A 6,000-nucleotide genomic window follows, 5' to 3' on the forward strand; every position below is an offset into this window, starting at 1 on the left:
TGGCGCCGAAAAATGGCGCCATTTTGCAGGAGGTCGTTCAGCGAGGGTTCCGGCGCCTCGCTGAACAACCTCCTGCAGTCGATCTCCTGCCGGCGCCATTTTCCGTACGAAAACGATTCGCGGCGGGAAATCGCTCCCTGACCCCCGCTGGACCTCCAGGAACTTTTGGCCAGCTTGTGGGGGGCCTCCTGACCCCCACGAGACTTGCCAAAAGTCCAGCGGGGGTCCGGAAGGACCTCCTGCCGTCCAATCGTGTTCGTCTATGGCCGCCGCCATTTTTCGGCGCCATTTTGGAAAATGGCGCCGGATGAAGACAACAAGATTCAGGAGCAGGAGCCCGTTCCGGACCGCTGCCGTTCCGGACCGCCGCTGGACCCGCAGGTTATTTAACTCATTTGGGGGGGGTTCGGGAGGGTGGGGGATTTAATTTAAAGGGTCGGGGGTGGGTTTTAGGGGGTTTTAGTGTGCCGGCTCACGATTCTAACGATTTATAACGATAAATCGTTAGAATCTCTATTGTATTGTGTTCCATAACGGTTTAAGACGATATTAAAATTATCGGACGATAATTTTAATCGTCCTAAAACGATTCACATCCCTAGTGGATAAAGTGATAGCACCTAGGGGTGCAGACTTGTCACTAAACTTGTGACGCTGGCATGGATGCAAAGTGAGGCCACCGCCAGGGTGTTTTGGGGGGCAATTTTTGCCCCAAATGTTTGCCACCTAAGGCAGCTACCTCACCCTACCCAAATATAGAAACATTCCTGCTTTCACAAGATAATCCTCTAGTGAATTGACTTCCCTAGAGAAGCTATTCCATAGAACTGGGGCCATGTCCAAAAAAGTCGTATTCCTAGTAATCTGCATATGGCAAATTTCACAGTAGGGAGGGAAAGGGAAATGTCTTATGACAAATGCAATAAATAAAGAGGGCAATATTTTACTAATATAAGAATGCCCATCACCTACCACAGCTTTAAAAATCATAACTAAGATGTTAAATTTGCCAAGAGCTGAGATTGGAAGCCAGTGAAGATCCTTAATCATTTGGGACACAGGATCATAATGTTTCAAATTAGCGATGAGCCTATCAGCCATATTTAGAAACATAGAAAAGTAAAGGCACAAAAAGACTGTATGGCCTGTCTAACCTGCCCATCTGTCCAACTAATTTAGCTTTACAATTCCCATCATAGTGGATAATACTTTAAAATCGTCGGCTCAGTGTGCTGCAGCAGTCAAAAAAGCAAACAGAATGTTAGGAATTATTAGGAAGGGAATGGTTAATAATGTCATAATGCCTCTATATCGCTCCATGGTGAGACCACACCTTGAATACTGTGTACAATTCTGGTTGCCGCATCTCAAAAAAGATATAGTTGTGATGGGTACAGAGAAGGGCAACCAAAATGATAAAGGGGATGTAACAGCTCCCCTATGAGGAAAGGCTGAAGAGGTTAGGGCTGTTCAGCTTGGAGAAGAGACGGCTGAGGTGGGATATGATAGAGGTGTTTAAAATCATGAGAGGTCTAGAACGGGTAGATGTGAATCGGTTATTTACTCTTTCGGATAATAGAAGGACTAGGGGGCATTCCATGAAGTTAGCAAGTAGCACATTTAAGACTAATCGGAGAAAATCCTTTTTCACTCAACGCACAATAAAGCTCTGGAATTTGTTGCCAGAGGATGTGGTTAGTGCAGTTAGTGTAGCTGGGTTCAAAAAAGGGTGGCATAAGTTCTTGGAGGAGAAATCCATTAACGACTATTAATCAAGTTTACTTAGGGAATAGCCACTGCTATTACTGGCATCAGTAGCATGGGATCTTCTTAGTGTTTGGATAATTGCCAGGTTCTTGTGGCCTGGATTGGCCTCTGTTGGAAACAGGATGCTGGGCTTGATGGACCCTTGGTCTGACCCAGCATGGTAATTTCTTATGTTCATATCACTCGATCCCCTGTGTTTATCCTATGCTCTCTTGATTTCAGATACAGTTTTTCTCTCCTCCACCTCTACTGGGAGACTGTTCCATGCATCTGCTACCCCTCTGTGAAGAAATTTCCTGAGTCTTCCCCTATCCACCCTCATTCCATGAGTCCTTTTCTAGAGCCTCTACTCCACTGAAAGCAGCTTGCCTCCTGTGCATGGAAACTTTGGAGGTATTTAAATGTCTGTAGCATATATCCCCTATCTCGCCTTTCCTCTAAGCCTAAGGTATACATGTTTAGATCTTTACATTTGTCCCCATATGCTTTAGAATGAAAACTACTGACCATTTTAGTAGCCCCCACCCTCTGGACCGATTCCAACCAGTTTATATTCTTTTGTCTACATTATTACAAATGAGGTCTCACCAAGGACCTATGCAGAGGCAATATAACCTCCCTTTTTCTGCCAACTATTTCTCTCTCTATGCAGCCAAGCATTTCTGGCTTTTGCCATCACTTTATCCACCTGTTTGACCACCTTAAGATCATCAGATACTATCACCCCTAGATCCTGCTCTTTTTTCATGCTTAGAAGAATTTCACCTCCAGTACTGTACCTCTCTCTGGGGCTTTTGCAACATAAATGCATAACTCAGCATTTATTTAGAATAAATCTTAGCTGCCAGACCCTAGGCCACTCATCAAGCTTCACTAGATCCCTCCTCATACTTTCTACGCCTTCCTGGCTCTCTACCCTGTTGCAGATTTGGTATCATAGCAAAAAGACAAACCTTTCCTGACAATCCTTCTGCAATTTCGTTCACAAAAATGTTGAAAAGAACCAGTCCAAGGACTGATCCCCGAAACACACAAATAGTAACACCCCCCTCCTGAGAGTGAATTCCACTTACCACTACCCTTGGTCACTTCCCTCTCAACCAGTTTCTAACCCAGTCAGTGACCCAAGCAGTCATGCCAAGGGTGCTCAATCTATTTATAAGTTATCCATGAGGAACCTTGTCAAAGGCCTAACTGAAATTGAAGTAAATTACATCGAGTGCTTTTTCTTGATCCAATTCTCTGATCACTCCATCAAAGAAATCGATTAAATTCATCTGACAAGTTCTACTTTTGGTGAAATTATGCTTCCTCGGATCTTGCAATCCTTTGGATTCCAGAAACTGCACCAGCTTTGTGTTCATTTTATGTGGTCCTGCTCCTGGCCCTTCCACAGTAAACACTGAACAGAAATATTTGTTAAGCAATTTTGCTTTTTTCCTCATCAGCCTCTACATATTCCTTTCCTTTACCTCCGAGTCTTACAATGCCACGTTTGCACTTCCTTCTATCTCTAACATATCTAAAAAAAAAAAAAAGTATTGTCTCCTGTTTTACCATATTTGCTATTTTTTCTTACAGTTGAATTTTTGCATTCCTCACTACTTTCCCAAATTCTCTTAGCTTTTTCAGAAATCGTTGCCTGGCTTCCTCATTCTTTGATCTCTTGTAGTCTATGCTCCCATTTCAACTTTTTTGGAAAACTATAGTTGCCTCTTTTTCCTCTTTCCTTTATTTACTTCCAAACAAAAAAGATTAGATGCCCTTAAAATATCCCCTTTTCGTTTTGCTCATTGCTCTTCCACTTCGCCTGTATTTTCCCATCCAGCTAACAATCCCTTGAGGTACTCCCCTATTTTAACAAACGTTAGTTTTTCTGAAGTCTAGGACCCTCGCCTTGGAATGAACCTTTAATCTTCCATGCTCTAATACTGACCCACACCATCCAGTCACTGATCACTGGGTCCACTACAACTCAGAGATACTGTCTCTGTTGGTAAGCACCAGGTCCAGTATCACCCTCTCCCTTGTGGTTTCTGTTATCAGTGGACAGAATAGTTCTCACCGCAGAGAATCCAGGATCTTCCCTGCTTCTAGAAGACACTGCAGCTGGAATATCCCAAACAATATCCTGCAGGCTAAAATGCCCTAATAGACTTTCCCCTTTCAAAGCAAGTTTGTGAATATCCTCCATTAAATATCCATTTCTTCTGTCTGCAGTGGAGGTCTGTATATTACACCAATATAACAAGATGTTCCTTTCCCTCTTTCCAGATTAACCCACAGTGCCTCCCCTCCTTACCTTCTAAGCCCTGCGATTCTGTTGCTTTGAGATTAAGCACACAAGAAGTTGCCATACTGGGTCAGACCAAAGGTCCATCAATCCCAGCATTCTGTCCCCAATAGTGGCCAATCCAGGATACAGGTACCTAGCAAATACCAAAAAGTAAATAAACCCCATGCTACTAATGCCAGTAATACACAGTGGCTATTCCCTGTCAATTTGATTAACATCAGTTTATGGACTTCTCCTCCAGGAACTTGTCCAAACCTTTTCTAAATCCAGTTATGCTGCCTTAACTACATCTTCTGGCAATGAATTCCAGAGCTTAATTATGTATTGATTGAAAAAGAATTTTCTCTGATTTGTTTTAAATGTGCTACTTGCTAACTTCATGGCGTGCCCCCTAGTAAATAACCAATTCACATTACCCATTCTTATCATCTCTCGATTTTATAGACTTCTAACATATCCCCCTTCAGCTGTCTTTTCTCCAAATTGAAGAGCCCTAACCTCTTAGCCTTTCCATCCTCTTTATCATTTTGGTCATTCTTCTCTGAACCTTTTCCTTACATGTATATATGCCATACCTCCTCCCTTCTTTCCTACCAGGTCCTTCCTGAATAGACTGTAGTCCAGTATAACTATATCCCAGTTTTTGTTTTCCATATACCACATCTCCATGACAGCTACTGCATCCAAGTCATCTTCTTCCATGACTGCCTCTTGATCAAGGGCTTTATTTCCTGTAATATGAACATTAGTGTTCTTTTTTTTCCCCATTGTTATACAATAATGTTTTACTTATCTTAGGGTTTTTATCACCCATCCCCCCTAGTTTAAAGTCATCCTCAGTCGGTTTGCCAGTCTGTGTTGACGAGTGGATCTTATGCAACTCCCTCTGGGGCAAATCCACATAGAGAGGAGTTGCAGTAATCCAACCTAAATGTCTCTAAAGCATGTACTACAGAAGTCAAATAGTGGGAAGGTAAATAATGCTTCAACTACCTAATCTTCCATAAACAGGCAAAACAAGATTTCACCACAGAATATATATATATATATCTATATAAAATGATAATGTGAGATAAATTCCTAAATTATGAGTTGGTAACTTCATTGGGAGAGTTATACTATCAATAACTACTTACCCACATATACCATGACAGGCAGCTCTTCCACAGCACTCTTTAAATTCCTATCTAGGCGACAATGCAAGATCCGCTAGCTTTGCACCAGGCAGGCAACAAGCGATCTTCATGCCTACCCATCTGCTATCTACATTTCTAATGATAAAACTGGCAACTACAACAGCAGTCCTAACCCTTCCCTCCTGGGCATGTGCCCTTGGAGACACAACCTGGAGGGCAGGTCCTAGTTTCAGGATCACTTCCTGCCAAACCAAGGCGATTGCTTTCCTTACAAGATAATCTTACTTCTCCAAAGCAGCACAGAGGCTGCCAGATTGGAGGCTGGACCATTCTACTATATCCCTGAAGGTCTTCTCTATATATCTCATATATCTCTTTGTCTCCTTCAGCACCTTCAGAGATCAGACTCAATCTCTGAGAGCCAGGAACTCTTTGCACCGGGTGCACACATACAACCTCTCTCTAACAGGTACATAATCATACATATGGCAAATCAGTGCAAAAAATGGATAGCCCCAACCCACTTTGGGACTGTGGTCTGCATCTTAATGTTATTGAATTGTTAAAGTTCTGAATTGAATTCTGAATTGAATTGAATTGTTAAAGTTCTGAATTGAATTGAATAAAGTTATTGAATTGTTAAAGTTCTGTTCTGAAGAGCCTTCACTGGCTACCGGTCGAACAAAAAATAAAGTTCAAAACCCTAACAATCCTACACAACACGATTTACAGACCTCGATAACATGCTCCAAACACACAAACCGCAACGCACGACAAGAACCTCTAGCAAACTGCTCCTAG

Source organism: Rhinatrema bivittatum, chromosome 9 (genome assembly GCF_901001135.1).
Source record: "Rhinatrema bivittatum chromosome 9, aRhiBiv1.1, whole genome shotgun sequence".
Taxonomy (NCBI): Eukaryota; Metazoa; Chordata; class Amphibia; order Gymnophiona; family Rhinatrematidae; genus Rhinatrema; species Rhinatrema bivittatum.